A 16,557-nucleotide genomic window follows, 5' to 3' on the forward strand; every position below is an offset into this window, starting at 1 on the left:
TTGTGAGAGGGAGCCCCGCATCTGGCTCTGTGCCAGGCATGGAGCCTGCTTGGAATTCTCATTCTCTCTCTTTCTCTCTCCGCCCCTCCCCTGCTTGTGCACATGCATGCACACAAACACTCTCTCTAAAAAAAAAAAAAAGAGAGAGAGTGTGTTATTTTTGAGCTTTTCTCATTAAAATCAGTGCAAAAGCAATCAATCAATTGGGTTGAACTACACAAACCCAACCCAGAGTTTGGGCTGGGGAGCTGATATCAGATCAATCTATGATAAGTTTCTTTTGGCATCACATAGCCCTTGCCCTCCCAAAGCAATAAATACTGATATGATATTGCTTATGTTCAGCTGGTTGGGCCAATGACCTTCGTCAGGTCATTTGATTTCTCACTTTCTTTATCTGCAGGGTGAGGGCTTGGGCTTAATGATGTTCAGGCACCTTTGTTGTTCACGTGAACACACCAAGCAGGCGCCTGCAATGGTGGCCAGTACTTATATCCCTTCCTGTCCACACCACCTTCCCGCATACAGCACAAACACTGGCCACCAGGAGATTAAGGCAGAGAGAAAGAAGAAACAGGATGAGCACAGCAGAAGCATGTCTTAAGTAAATTATGCCTTCAGACTCTAATTCTAATTATTTTTTCTTATCTTCTTTCTCGTGAACAACGTTCTTTGTTGTGTTAGTGACTGAGTTCATCCTTTTAAGTGATTCATTCATGAATTCAATAATAATGAATTCATTCATTCATTTATTGGACACTTAAGAGTGTCCAGTATATTCCAGGACAGGGCCATGTGTTGAGGATGTAGAAATGCACAAATAGTTTGACTTCATACGGTCCTCTCCCTACTAAAATGGGTATATTTTAGCCATAGTCCATTGGCACCCTTTTCAATTCTAGGTTCCTCCTCCTGAAAGAGTGATGTGGAAAATATTTTTAAAACATAAAGACAAAAAAAAAAAAAAGAAGTTGGAGAGGGGCAGGGGGAGAGGGAGAGAGAGAATCTCAAGCAGGCTCCATGCCCAGCGTGGAGCCAACTTGGGGCTCAATCTCATGATCCTGAGATCATGACCTGAGCTGAAATCAAGAGTTGGACACTTAACCAATTGAGCCACCCAGGCACCCCTAAGAACCATCCTTTAAAAACATTTTGGGGCCCTGGGTGGCTCAGTCAGTTAAACACCTGGCTCTGGATTTTGGCTCAGGTCATGATCTCATGGCCCTGAGATCAAGCTCCACATAGGGATGGGGGATGGGTGTGGAGCCTGCCTAAAATTCTCTCCCTTTGCTCCTCCCCTACCCTCACAAGTGCGCTCTTGCGCACTCTCTCAGAAAAACATTTTTTTTCAAACTAATTTTCCCTTGATTATATTGAGAATGTTTTTAATGACAAAATTCATGAAAGGATTAGTGTGTTTCAAAATTTTTTCTTGCTCAGTTGATATGACTTAAATGTTTTAAACTAAGGGGTTGCCTAGACTTGTGAGTTTCTGCATGTATCTTGGATTCAAGTGGGGAAAGAAAGTATTTGGATTTATCTTCCTGATCAATTTTATATTCAGGAGAGAACTCTACCATGAAGCTGTTTTACTCAGCTCTTGTTCATTTCACACAACTTGAGCAGATTTTTAATTCAGGCTTACATGTGAGTCACCATAAAAATTAGGCAAACTCTTCCCCCCACAGAAAGACATGGACAGACTCTGCCCTTGTTTTGTATGGAGAGCCCATGAGTGAGCACTAGAAGGCTCCCTCCCCATCCTCAGATGTGAGACAAACATTCTGTGCCATTCCTCTGCCTTAGTTTAGAAAGATTCCTCTGCGCTTCCACGGACATTTCCCCATCACGGGGAACCTCCTCTGTCACGATTACTAAGTTAAAACAACTCAAAAAATTGTTTTTCTTTAATTGCGTGTGTCAAGTAATACCCAAAGTTCCGCAGTCCAAGTTCAATGGCGAGCTGACCCTCCCATGTGACCATGAGAGGGAGGAAAGGGTCCTGTCCGGGGGCAGCCAGAAGCATTTTCTCCAGAAGGTTGGCAGAAATGGGAACTCATACTTTCTTCATCAGGCAAACTGTCATGTGGGTGAGGAAGAAATGGCCCTGCCGGTATCAGAGCTGGTGGTGGGCAGCCCTGGGCTGGAAACACGGTGCGGGCGGCTCTGAGTCCGCTCGGGGCGCTCCGGGTGCGCTTGCTGTGACACACAGTTCCTGCTTCTGAGACCAGACCTTTCCAGACATTTCTTGTGAAATGGAAATCCTGAATGCTCTTTTCTGGTCCCTTCTACTACACGGTAAATGACTAATTTCATATAATTGGGGAAGCTTTTTCCAAAGACTAAAACTAGAGACTCATACTGCTGGAGAAAGTAGAAAAACATATGTGCTGTGTGGGAGGTGGGGCGGTGTTGGCTTTTTACGAACGCTTCTCATTTCCGCGGAGAAACGCAGCAAGTCCAACACGCAGCGCCGTGCAGTGTGGTTTTTAAAAGTGAGTACCGGTCAGCTTGTTTTATTTTTTAATTTTTTTTTTTCTAGAGAGAGAGAGAGAGGTGGAGGGAGAGAGAGAGAGAGAGAGAGCAAGCCAGGTGGGAGGGGCCAAGAGAGAATCTTAAACAGTATCCATGCCTAGCACTGAGCCGTCTGGGGGCTCCATCTCACAATCCTGAGATCATGACCTGAGCCAAAATAGAGTCTGAGGCTTAACCCACTGAGCCACCCAGGCGCCCAGCTTTTTTAATTTTTATATTGAAAAATCACCTCCTTCAAAACCTTGAGAATTCTCAAAATTCCATATATATAATAAATTACATATAACACCAATTATAATTTTGGAAAATTTGATATTTAAATACAAATGATGTTAATGTATTAAAATATACAGATAAACCTGTCCCTGGCGGGGCCACGCACCAAACATCACACCTGTAACTCTTCATAACAACCCAGTGAGGTAGGACTGTCCCCACTAGACACATGGGGAAACTGAGGAAGCCAGAGGAAAATGAAGGGATTTATCTGAAGTCAAACAGCTAGAAACTAATGGAAGCAGGATTAGAGCCCGTGTATTTATTTAGACTGTCACTTTTATGCTACCATATCCAATGTTCCCGCATTTCCTCAGCAAGGACATGAGCAGAGAAGTGATGCAGGCTGTTTGCTTATCCTCTTATTATCTGGAATATTTTCTACTCCTTATGTCTAATGTTTTTGTCACCATTTTTCACGGCCACTGAATCAATAGTCACATTGGTCCCTTTCATTTTAATAACGTCTAGGGGCACCTGGGTGGCTCAGTTGGTTCAATGTCCGACTCTTGATTTCAGCTCAGGTCATGATCTCAGGGTCCTGAGATCGAACCCCTCATCAAGCTCCATGCTCAGTGGGGAGTCGGCTTAAGATTCTCCCTCTCCCCACCCCCCACTTGTGCACGCTCTCTCCCTCAAATACATAAATAAATCTAAAAAAAAAAAGTCTATATATTTTTGGGAGTAATCAGGAAACAAAACTGCAGGAAGAACACAAGAAGATCCTATTACCTTGGAGACTGTGTTGCAGAATTAAGCTTTGAAATGCACATGATTTTGTGTTTTTCCCTTTGATTCAGGCTCTGATGTAAGACTTCCATATTTTACAGAGTATCCCCATGTCCTTTCTCATGGCAACTCAAACAGGCCTTCAGATACAGATGTGACACGTGGGCATCAAGCTAAAGCCATAACTGTCTGAAAGCCACCAGGCTGATGATGGACAGGTGACTCCCAATTCCCCAGGCTGGGCTTCTTTGCTTCCCTCTTGTAGGACAGCATGCTAGGTATTAGGTGTAGCTGCCCCCACTTCCTTGGCCCCCAAAATGTCCTAGAGTAGGATAAGCATTCTAGGGATAAGCACTCACTGTGCTCTGGAACTTCCTCTAAAGTGTGAACCATGTCTTTTTATTTTCAGAGCCTTGTGCTGTGCCTGGCACAGAGTACATCCTTAGCTGGTGAATAAGGAATAAATAAATAAAGGTGCACCGTTTGAGCAAATGGGGGATGCAATGGGTTCTGCTTCTCGCTATCACACTATTTTTGTGAAAACGTTACCATAGAGGAATGTTTCAGCTCACAAGTTGGGAATCCATAGGCCAGACTTTCAAATAAAGCCTCAATAAAAGAACTGGAAACTTAGAAGACTTCTAAGAAAAAAGTGCTCTGCCAAAATAAATTGTAAATATTGCTTGAATAGGAGTCTTCCTCGTGTCTACCCCATTACCAAATTTTGGTACTTTAGGCTGGCCCTCAATCTGTAGGCTTTCCTCTAAAATTTGAAGCCCCAGACAAGAGCCATGCTGGGGAAAACCACAGTGCCTAAATAGAAATATAAATGGCTGAATGTAAACCTTGAAGTTTTGGGGGGCAACTTGTAGCAACTTCCACAAATGGTCTATTATAGTAAACATATGGCAATGACAATGAAGTCATTTCTTTGTTTAAAAAGAAAATTACTATTTTCTATAGATGATAATATACCCTGCAATCATTTATGAAAGCAGTGTTTCCCATTTTGCTTTTCTTTCAAAGAGATAAGTGGTTGTCTATCCTGCAATAAAAATTCACGAACATTCCATGGCCGGAAAGGCATTTGGAGAGTGCACACAGTACTGAGGCCCCCACGGTCTTTTCAGGGTCTTACCCGTGGTGCTGGGAGGGACCTGACAGGGGTGTGGCTGGGCATCCTCGGGATAACTCTAGCTTTTCAATTATATTCCACTGATATTTAAATCCAGAATCTTTCCGCTGCAAGGAGGAATTCTAAAAGTGTCTGCTCAGCTCAGCCCCACTGTGTCATTATAGAAAAGGCCTCCAATCTGAAAAGTCAGATTTTCATAATATTGTAACATGGAGAGTAAATGTCCCCGCTCACCTCAGCACTACTGATGGAGTCCCCTGCAGCCAAAAATGATCACGACGCTTGCCTGTTCTCTTCCCGTGGCGCTTCTCGGTCTGTCTGGTAGATAGTGACTGTGTGCACGTCTTATCACATCTTGGGCAGCTTTCACTAGTTACTAGTCCCATATGTTCATGTTTTCCTTAGCCCTTGGTTTGGAGGACAGGAACCTTGGATTTGAACCCTGGCTTTACTACTTCTACTAGCCACGAAAACTTGGACAAGCTATTTCTTCTGTCTTGGCTTTAGTTGTCTCATCTGCAAAATAAACCATTTCTACCCCTTTGGGTTGATTTGAAGATGAACTAAGAGAGCCTGATGCCTGGTACGCCATAACAACCGATGAGTACCCTCAGTCATTAGTAACGGTACTCTTGAGTAGGACCAAGATTTGACCCTGGCTCTTTCCTCATCAGGAAGGTGCTCTGAGGGTCTGCTCCCAGCTCTGCCCGTGCTGCTGAAGCCTGAGGCCCTTCTCCAGGTGCCCCGTCTGCTTCTGGATGGCAGCTTCGCCACGGCCTCACCCCACTCTGCCACTTCACCACCTGGGACCTGCAGACACATTTGCATCACAAAACCTTGAGTCACGTGAATGTGGCAGGTTCTGGTATCAAAATGATTAAACTAAGCCCAGGGTGTTCCTATACTTCCTTCCCCCAATGTCACCCCTCAGGAGGCCAGGATGGAAAAAAGCAAATACTTCTGAGCAGTGGCTCAGAAAATACTTCTGAGCTTTTGCTCAAAGCTGTGGCACAAAGGAAGATAAGGGAAAATCAAGGGGGCTAGAGAGGCCAGGCCTGGGAGTGGTGGTCCTTGATCTCAAGGATACCCCTGAAGAGGAGCTTGCTGTCTTTGTGCTCTCCGTGCTGGAGGCAGGAACACGGAGAGCGAGTTTGCTTTTCGGGGCAGAAGGAGTCTTTGGGTTGAAGGACTGTAGCGGGACTTCAAGAAGATTCATAGCAAATTAAAACAAGCAAACTCTGGAGGTGAGCTCACGAAGGTGGGGTGCTGGTTCATCTCAAGAACTTCAGTTTGAAGGTGAGGAACACGAGTAGGCCTCGCCAACAGGCAAATGCGATCAGGTCTAATGATGAGATCCAAGAAGCCATGCCAGTCCTAATGATGCTTATATCCTATTTTGCACAAAGACCAAGTGCATGAAAAGCTATAGCTCTGATGTGCGATGTCAAGAGTCTGCGTGATGAATGCTTGTCTTACTAACATTTTAATTAAAATTACATCAGTACAGAAAAAGGCACTGATTCTAAGATACAGCTTTGTGGATTTACGCCAATGAACATATCTGTAACTACAGTCCAGTTCAACAAATAGAACACTACCAGCACACCTCCCTTCCCTGGTCCCTTCACGGTCAGCAGAGGTGACCGCTATCCTGACGCCTACACCAGAGAGTAGTTTCACCTGTTTCTAACTTTCTAGAAAGGGAACTACCTAGTACCAATTAATTTATGTCTGGCTCCTTTCTCTCAACATTATGTTTGTAAGATTCATGCCAGAGTTGATTTCTTTACTCTGCTGTACGGTGTTCCATCATATGAATATATCACACTCCCATCTATTCTGTTGTTGAGGGACACTTGGATTGTGTCTTGTTTGGACTATCACATACAAGTAATGTTGCTGTAAACGTTCTTATACCTACACTGAGCACGTTTAAGTGCATTTCTGTTGGGTATACACATGGGATTAGAATTTCAAGATTATAGATTCTGCATTGATTCAATTTTTGGAGTCACCGTCATAAAGTTTTTCCAAAGTGATTATATGAATTTATACTCACACCAGCAATTATGAGACTTATACACAGCTTCGCTCACACTTGAGATGATCGTCTTTTTATTTTTAGCTATTTGGAGGGTATGCTGTAGGGTCTCTTTGTTGTCTTAGTTTTTGGTTCCCTGATGACTGAGGTAGAATATCTTTTTGCATGTTTATGAGCTATTTGGTTATCTTTTTTTTTCTTTTTTGTATAGTAACTGTTCCAACCTTTTGCCCATTTTTAATTGCAATGACTGTTTTTTTTTTGTTTTTGTTTTTGTTTTTTTTAGTTAATTGATTTGTCTAAATTCTTTGCATAGTCTGGATGCCAGACTTTTATGGGGCCCAATTCTTGCAGATACCTTCTCTCTGGCTGTCTTGGTAGCTTAGTGATGGGAAAACGCCTCTAGGAGAAAAGGACACTGAATATTGGGCTCCTCTCTCCAGAATTCCCTTTTCTCAGAGATTTTGGTCCTAGACCATGCTGTCTGGGCAGCTCTTTAATGACTCTAGACATGAGTTTGTGTGCCTGATGGTTTATCCAGATTTACTGCTAGTTTTTCGGATCAGAAGGGTTGGTCTAATATAAGCTCTTCTTCTATCTCTAGAAGCATGAAGTTAAGAACCAGATTGTTCATTTTGGGCATTTCAAAGGAAAACTGTACAACAGAGAAGCATGTGTGATATCCTAAGGACAATGACCCCCTGACCCCATGCACAAACTTACTCTGAGACTGGAGATAAACACCTGTCCTGGGCTGGGGCACAGGGCCAAGGGAGCTGGGGTACAGAAAGGATCAGAGAGTTTAGCTGGTTGCTGTGTGAGGCTGTGCCCCTGTCCCTGGAGATGGGGATAAAATAACCCAGAAAATATTTGGAGATCCCAAAGTGGTGTTCCTGGGGGTCAGCCCCAGGGAATTGGGGCCCCTTGAGAAGCCCCTATCTAGTGGAGCAATGAATTGAAAAGAAAAAAAAAAAAAGCCAGCTTTAGACTGAGAGCCAGAGGACAGCTTTTAGGTCCTGTGTACCCCAAGGGCCCCAGGTGCTGTGGGATGCTGGTGTACTGAGTTGAGTTCAATAATGGAAAAGCAAAGATAATTAGATTTCTGTTCCCGTCCCCACATTTTATATTCAACTCGGGATCTGAGCCTACGTTTTCCCTGCACGGGGGATTCATGGTCCCCTGCATCCTCAGTGTGCAGATATGCCTCTCTCCACGTAGTTGTTCTCAAGTTTATATCTACCCTGGTATCCATTGCCTTAAGTACACCGATGTGGCAAGGGTCGGGGGCTTTTGCTTTTCTGGTTCTTGTTTCATGACTAGCCTAAACTGGCTTGAGTCAGGATTGACACTGATTGAGGAAATAGTCGGAGTTTACAACCATGTGTACTTTGCAGTAGAGGATAACTCAGGCCAAGGTCTCACCAGGAAGGGAATTACGGAAATTACTCAGTGCAGTCACAACATTTCCTCATATAAATGTGTGCCATCAGGGTCGATCTGTCGGAGTGATTGACGGGCTGCGGGGAGGCCTCCACGATTAAATCACCCTCATCGCTCATATGAATGTCTGAGATTCCATTCACAGTGTCTCATCATCCCTTTTGTTCTCAAAGGCATTGTTGGTTTTTCAATTAAATACAAATGTCCCCTGAGAAAGTTCATGGCTTAAGCTCTTAGCAACAGCCAGTGGTTTATTGTGTGATTTCTGTCCTGGGACCTAGAGGAGATATTGGGGAAGGAACCCAGAAGGCCATGGCCAGCTTCCCAATGTGGTCTAGGGTTCGGTCATTGTAATCAACAGCCAATATTTAATAAACATCCATGTGGTAACAATGATAATTAACTTGGAAATCTGGAACTATATTTTCCAAACGGAAAGGAATTCATTAATAAAATGAAGAGTCCCGTCTTCCCCGTACAATTGGTGATCAGACCCGTCCACTCTGGGTCAGCTGGGAAGCAGCTCTATGACCATGGGCAAGTTGCTTACCCTTTTTATGACCCAGGTGACTCCTCATCTGTGAAATGGGACAATAATGTTACCTATCTCGTGAGGCAGTTGCAAGAATAATGAAATAAATTATCTGAATCACTGAGCTCAGTGCTTGGCCCAGAGCAAACGCTCAATAAATGTGAGTGTATCATCAGTCTCTGAATTTCCTCTCCCTGGGCTAGTATACAGTTGAGTTTCTTTACCCAATGCTGGTTCTGTGCTAAAATCATCTGTGTTGTTCCACAGAGTGGTCCAGGGTTGTGTTGTTCATATGAATTCAGATAGCAGTCCATCAAAGAGCAATAAAGACCCCCTACGTCGGACACAGCCCATGCTGTGGCACATATTACGTATTTTTCGTGTTTGAAAATATGTTGAAAAGGAAGCATCAAGATAAAAGAATTCTATAATTGTTTTTAGCTTGTATAACACATGGTGCTTACTGTGTGCTTTACAAGATATGAACTCATTTAATCCCCATTTGATCCCATCTGGTACGCTCTATTATTATCCCCCTTTCCACATGAGGAAATAGGCTTGGAGGGGTAAGTCATTTCCTAAGGTCACAAAACTGGCGTAAGACGTGCAGCCAGGATTTAAACCAGACATTCTGACTGCAGCGGGGGCCGTTAGCTGTGACACTGTGCCGTGAGAGTGCATGCACACACACGCGGGCGCATATGTACACACGAGCCCATGCAGACACACGCGTGCACGCACACATCCACTTTCCTTGAAAATGTATGACGGTCAGTGCTTTACATCACATCTGGGATGATGCAGCGTGATATGGCCAGAGAAGGAAGGGCACTGGATTTTCATTAAAGGGGAACCTCTGCTAACCATGTAATTTCGGTGCAGAGAGGGTTAGGTCACCTCGAAAGAGCTCTGACAGCGTTTCTTATCTGCACCTTCAGATGAAGGTGAACTCGAGCCTGCAGGGAACAGTGATCCACGAGCAGCTCCCAGATGAAAGGGGAAAAGGGAAAAAGGAATTTTTTCCGAACCTAGTTAATGTTAACAAATAGAGGAAGTTAATGTGACAGACGGGAAAGAAATAAGAGACTCCCGCCCGTGGGGGCTAAGCATCCAGTTGCCACGTCACTGAGCAGGGCTTTGCAACATGTGTGTGCCCAGCAAGAGACGGACGCGGCTCCACTGAGGAAACTCGTGTGGCAAGTGGCCCTGAAGTGCCTATGATGTTCGGAGTCCTGGACCAGGCACAGCGACACCCTCACTGTCTACTAGCCGAGGGAGAGGAGATGACATGTTAACATTTATCGAGCGTTTGCTCTGCCAAGCGCTGAGCTCAGTGCTTCAGATAAGTTATTTCATATGCATCTTGTAAGCACCTGATGAGACAGGTGATAGTACTGTCCCATTTCCCAGATGAGGAGTATACCCCCACCCTAGGGTCCACTGTCCAGTTAGGGAGGGGGACAAATAGTCGTAAGGCAGTGGAAGCACAGAGCTGGTAGGTGTTCACAGACAGACGCCACTTTCCCCGGTTCCGAAGTGTCCGAGAGTTACCGGGAACTTGCGGTGATTGTCGGGCGCCTGCGCATTCCCGTTCTGGTGGGAATGCTGGAGAGGAGGAGAGGTTTGGATGCTCTCTAGGAGGTGACAAGGAGAAGGCTGAAGACCAAATGGTTGTGGGCATGAAGGTCAGAGGCAGCTCCAAGCCGTGTGGGAAGCAGGGAAGGTCCTGAGTGAGGTAGGGAGCAAGACCGAGGAGGGGGGCATCTGGGAGGTGGCAGAATGGCAGAGTGAGTGTGCACAGGGCAGGGTAGCAGGCATCATTCTCTGGAAATTTGTTTTTTGTCTTCCTCCACTAGTCAGCCTTTGTATTGCTGAAATTGTGTTGGACTGGGAATGAAATGGGAGCAAAATGTAGCTTTCCAGGAGGAATAGGTGGGGTGGTGGTCCTGGGGGCTGTGGATGGCCGGGGTGACCCTATGACACACTGCTTGTTCATTTACTCTTCGCAGGAACTGGAAGCGTGTGGGGTCACGGTCTGCAGCACTGCAGTCAGTCACCCCGCTGCTCCCCTTGCCGTCGGGACAGTGCTGCTGAGACAAGAGAGTGCTCCTCTCAGGAGGGCTTGTTTCTCATGACCTCATTGTGATGACAAAAGGCAGATTCTGAGCCACTTCCTTCTCCAGTAAGTAAACCGACCGCCTTCAGGTTTCTGTGTGAGCAGGTAGCAGCAGGAGCGCTGCTGGCTCCTAGTAATAGTGGGGGGGGGGGGGTGTGGATTTCTCAGTCAAATTTCAGGTTGAGGTAGGACGCCACAGAAATTAACAAGATCCTCTTGTGATAGAAAACGGTGCTTTAACAAAACATTTTCTAAAACGGGTGATAAATTGGGTCTACCTCGTCACAAGGAACTGAAATTGCTTTATAAATTCTCTGTGGCATTGCTGGCAGGGAGTATATATTCGCAGAGGATAGAGACAGCCAGGCTGTGAGTTGAGAGGAAGAAGGCCGGCAGCCCCCTGCACTGAGCTTCTGGGTCGTCTCCTGATCACCGGGCTGCTTGTTTAAAACAGGCTGTCTGTTATGAGGGAATTCCACGAGGGAAAGTGTGTTTGCAGGGACTCTCATTCCATTGACAGAATAATAAAATATGCAAATGTATGTAGTTCCCCATACCTTCTTGGGAGAGGGCGATAAAGGGTGGGGTTAAGGAAGGAAGCAAACTATTCCAGAGGCATAAAGAATAGACAACAGCCATATTTTCTTTCTTTCTTTTCTTTTTGGAAAAATGGTAAAATGTCAGTGTTTGTAAAATTCAGTAACAGAGAAAAATTCATGGCAGAAAGATTTCATCAATCCTATACCTTTGGGGGGGTCACTGCAGATACTGATGGTAATTTCATAATAATTCAGAAGAGAAAATTTCAATATCAAACTTATTTTTTATTTTTTAATGGAAACCTATTCGTGGTAGTGTAATGATACAAGTCTAATCTCTTATAGAAAGGTTATAAATGGTCCTATAGAAAACTATATCTAATTTAAAAATTTGAAGTTTGTATTTTAAAGCTCATGGCTTATTTAAAGCTTATAGTTAGAAAGTTTGGATTAAAAAAGAAAGAATAGCTACAAATTCAAGATATTATTGCTGTAATTTAAGACAATAAAGATTCATGAATTCTATGTCTGTTAATTCAGTATTTATGTTATATGCTAGACACAAGTTTAAAAAGCAGATTTTTTTCTGTATGACATCATTTCTCTGTTCTAACACTAATGTTTGTAAATTCCTTTTTAAGAATGCAATAGGATAAGGCTGTTAAGAGAATCAGGTAAGACTATATGTACTGACACGAAAATATGTATATTCCGTATATACATAAATAGATGATATATATATGACACATTTGATGAATGTCCACTATTATAGTTATAGAGTACCCTGAGACTTTTTCTTTCTTTTGAGATATGCTGGATTTAAAAAAAAAAAATTGAGAAGCATATAAATCTGAGCTCAAGGTCAGGTTTTAGCTGATTTAATACCCTAGTTTTGAATACCCTAGTTTGTACCCAAACCCCAAAGTGGTATATCCTCACCGAAGTATAACTTTCTTTTTTTATTTTTATTTTTTTATTTTTTAAAGATTTTATTTATTTATTTGACAGAGATAGAGACAGCCAGCGAGAGAGGGAACACAAGCAGGGGGAATGGGAGAGGAAGAAGCAGGCTCAAGTGGAGGAGCCTGATGTGGGGCTGGATCCCATAACGCTGGGATCACGCCCTGAGCCAAAGGCAGACGCTTAACCGTTGTACCACCCAGGCACCCCCGAAGTATAACTTTCTGAGGAGGTACAAAATAAGTTCGTGGGCGTCTCTTCAACTATACACTGGTACACCTGAACAGATGTCATAGCTCAGCTTAAAGGAGAAAGCTGCTAGTCTAATATCTTGACCATGTCCATTCTCTAGGTAGTTTAATTTCAAAAAATCACTTCACTTCTAAAGATCCTGCCCAGATATCAGATGACTCCACACCAACAACCCTCCACTTCAAATGTGGAGTAAGCTCTCTTTGTCAGCCAGCGGAAGTGTATCTGTTACTCCTTTCTTCTGGCCCACTTAGCACCGTGGCATCCAAACCCCACATGCTAATGCTTTTGATAAGAAGCACCAGCAGCAGCAGCAGCAGCAGCACGTACCTAACTGAAGCTTAGGAAGACAATGCTGCTCAGGGGAGAGTGGAAATGTCTGAACGTAATGAATGGGGTTGGGAGGAAGTAAAAGGAATTCAGGAAGAGTCCAACCAGAGTGATAAAGTCCAAGAGCAAGTGTCGCGGGATAAGGGAACTGAGAAAGAGAGTCTTCTCCAGGAGCAAAGGACCTTGCTGGCACCACGAGCCCAGCCACTGTGGTCTCCCGTGGACCCACTCCCTCCAATACACACTTGGCTGGAGCCCATCCAAAGCAGTGCCACAGGCCTGGCAGTGTGCAAGCAGCCCTGACAGGGGCCAGCACCACTGTGACGTGACTCCTACCCTGAGATAGGGAAAGATGACCATATACACCAGTCCCATTTGTGGGTTGGGAGCAGACATCTGGTCTGATCGCAGGCCCTACCCAGCAATGAAAGCTTCTCAAGACAACACGGAGAAAGTGCCCGGCAGTTCGGTGCTAACACATCTCTGGCAAATGTCTAGTCTGACTCAACTCAAACCGAAGACAGCCCTAGACTGGCCCTCTAACAACCACAGGGACCTACGCCTGCCCGCAACAGGCAAAGAGAGCCATTGCAGACAACTGCAGCTTAGGCCCAACAGTAGGGCACACAAAACACACAGGAGATTCCCCTGAAGTGCCAAGTACTGGTGAACAGGGGACACAGCACCACAGGGCACTACAGAAGCTCTTCTACAAAACTACTTTCAAGAACGGGAGATGTAGCTGACTTTCCTAACACATAGCAACAGGCAAAGAGAGTTAGACAAAATGAGATAGAGGAATATGTCCCAAATGAAAGAACAGGACAAAATCACAGCAAGAGACCTAAATGAAATGGAGATAAGTAATGTGCCTGATAGAGAATATAAAGTAATGGTCACAAAGATACTCACTGGACTTGAGAAAACAGTGGAAAACCTCAGTGAGACCCTTAACAAAGAGACAAAAAACATAAAAAAGAACCAATCAGAGATGAAGAACTCAATAACTGAAATTAAAAATACACTGGATGCGGGGGGGGGGGGCGCCTGGGTGGGTCAGTTGGTTGATTGGCCAGCTCTTGATTTTGGCTCAAGTCATGAGCTCAGGGTCCTGAGATCGAGCCCCATGTCAGGCTCTGCACTCAGCAGGGAGTCTGCTTGAGGATTCTTTCTCTCTTCCCCCCTGATTTGACACAGAGGGCACCAGCAGGGGGAGCAGGGAGCCCAATGTGGGGCTCCATCCCAGGACCCTGGGATCAAGACCAGAGCCGAAGGGAGACACTTAACCAACTGAGCCACCCAGGCACCCCTAAATAAATCTTTTTAAAAAATACACTGGATGGAATAAATAGTAGACAAGAGGAAGTAGAAGAATGAATCAGTGACCTGGAGGACAGGGTAATGGAAAGTAATCAAGCTGAACAGGAGATAGGGAAAAAAAATGAAAAGAGGCTTAGAGAACTCAGTACCATCAAGCATAATGACATTTGCATTACAGAGATCCTAGAAAGAGAAGAGAGAGAAAAGGGGGCAGAAAATTTATTTGAAGTAATAATAGCTAAACACTTCCCAAATCTGGGAAAGGAAACAAAAATCCAGATGCAGGAGGTACAGAGAGTCCCAAACAATATCAACCCAAGGAGGTCCACATCAAGACACATAATTAAAATGGCAAAAAGTAGTGGTAAGGAGAGAATTATTAAAACAGCAAGAGAAAAGAAAACAGTTACATACAAGGGAAACTCCATAAGGCTATTAGCAGATTTTTCAGCAGAAACTTTGCAGGCCAGGGGTGCCTGGGTAGCTCAGTCGGTTAAGTGTCTGTTTTTGGCTCAGGTCATGATCTCAGTGTCCTGGGATCAAGCCCCACATCTGGCTCCCTGCTCAGCAGGGAGCCTGCTTCTCCCTCTCCCTCAGCCGCTCCCCCCACTCATGTTCTCGCCCTAAACATAAATAAATAAATCTTAAAAAAAAGAAAGCCAGTGAAACATGAGAGAAGATAGCAAGAGAAGAAAGGAACAGAGGAGAACTACAAAAACAACCATAAAACAAGTAATAAAACGGCAACAAGTACATACCTATCAATAATTACCTTGAATGTAAATGGACTAAATGCTCTAATCAAAAGACATAGGGTGATGGAATGGATAAAAAAGGAAGGCCCATCTATAGGCTGCCTACAAGAGACTCAGTTTAGACCTAAAGACACATGCAGATTGAAAGTGAAGGGATAGAAGAGCATTTACTATGCAAATTGAAGTGCAAAGAAAGCCAGAGTAACAATACTTATATCAGACAAAACAGACTTTAAAACAGACTGTAACAAGAGACAAAGAAGGACACTATATAATCATAAAGGGAACAATCCAACAAGAAGATATAATAATTATAAATGTCTATGCACCAACATGTGAGCACACAAATCCAAAAAGGTGCTGATAACAAACATAAAGGAACTAATCGATAGTAATATAATAATATGGGCTGTTAACGCCCCACTCTTATCCATAGATAGAGCATCCAAACAGAAAATCAAGGAAACAGTGGCTTTGAATGACACATTGAACCAGATGGATCTAACAGGTAATTCAGAACATTCCATCCTAAAACAGGAAAATACACATTCTTTTCAAGTGCACATGGAACAGTCTCCAGAATAGATCACATTTTAGGCTACAAAACATATCTCAGCCAATTAAAAAAAACTGAAGTCATACCATGCATCTTTTCTCATCACAGCACTATGAAACTAGAAATCAATCACAAGAAAAAATTTGGAAAGAACACAAATACATGGAGGTTAAATAACATACTACTAAACAGTGAATGTGTCAACCAAGAAATCAAAGAGGAAATTAAAAATACATGGAGACAAATGAAATTGAAAACACAATGGTCCAAAAATCTTTGGGATGCAGCAAAAGTTGTTATAAGAGGGTAGTTTATAGCAATACAAGCCTACCTCAAGAAGCAAGAAACATCGCAAACAACCTAATCTTACAACTAAAGGAGCTAGAAAAAGAAGAATACACCTAAAACCTAAAACCAGTAGGAAACCAGAAGGAAATAATAAAGACTAGAGGAGAAATAAATGAAATAGAAACTAAAAAAAAAAAAAAACACAAAAAACCCCACAAAAAACCAGTAGAACACATCACTGAAACCACCAGCTGGTTCTTTGAAAAGATCAACAAAATTGATAAATCTTTAGCTAGACTCATAAAAAAAAAAAGAAAGAAAGAAAGAAAGAGAGAGAGAAGACTCATACAAAATCAGAAATCAAAGAGGAGAAATAACAACCAGCACCACAGAAGTACAAAGGATTGTAAGAAAATATTATGAAAAAGTTTCGTGCCAACAAATTGGACAACCTAGAAGAAAAGAATAAATTCCTAGAAATGTATAATCTCCCAAAACTGAATCATGAAGAAATAGAAAATTTGAACAGACCAATTACCATCAAAGAAATTGAATCAGTAATTAAAAAAACTCCCCAACGGGGCGCCCGGGTGGCTCAGTCATTACGCGTCTGCCTTTGGCGTGATCCCAGTGTTCTGGGATCGAGCCCCACATCAGGCTTCTCCACTGGGAGCCTGCTTTTTCCTCTCCCACTCCCCCTGCTTGTGTTCCCTTGCTTGCTGGCTGCCTCTCTTGCTGTCAAATAAATAAATA

At 43.6% G+C, this 16,557-nt stretch overlaps 1 protein-coding gene across 6 annotated transcripts in view; it reads left to right on the forward strand.

Annotated features, from left to right (window-relative positions):
- Positions 1-16,557, forward strand: part of SCAF8 (SR-related CTD associated factor 8) — a 219,365-nt gene that overhangs the window by 195,499 nt on the left and 7,309 nt on the right. For 2 of the 6 annotated variants that reach the window (XR_006780958.2, XR_015726152.1), the window contains exons 23-24: positions 10,698-10,870; positions 11,985-12,017. The gene's annotated coding sequence lies outside the window, so the exon portion shown is untranslated. Of the gene's footprint in view, positions 1-3,641; positions 10,871-11,984; positions 12,018-16,557 lie in introns of all 6 variants that reach the window. The other 4 variants (XR_015726151.1, XR_015726153.1, XR_015726150.1 and 1 more) reach the window with 3 other exon arrangements.

This window comes from Ursus americanus, chromosome 11, assembly GCF_024610735.1.
Source record: "Ursus americanus isolate L20-20 chromosome 11, mUrsAme1.1.p, whole genome shotgun sequence".
NCBI lineage: Eukaryota > Metazoa > Chordata > Mammalia > Carnivora > Ursidae > Ursus > Ursus americanus.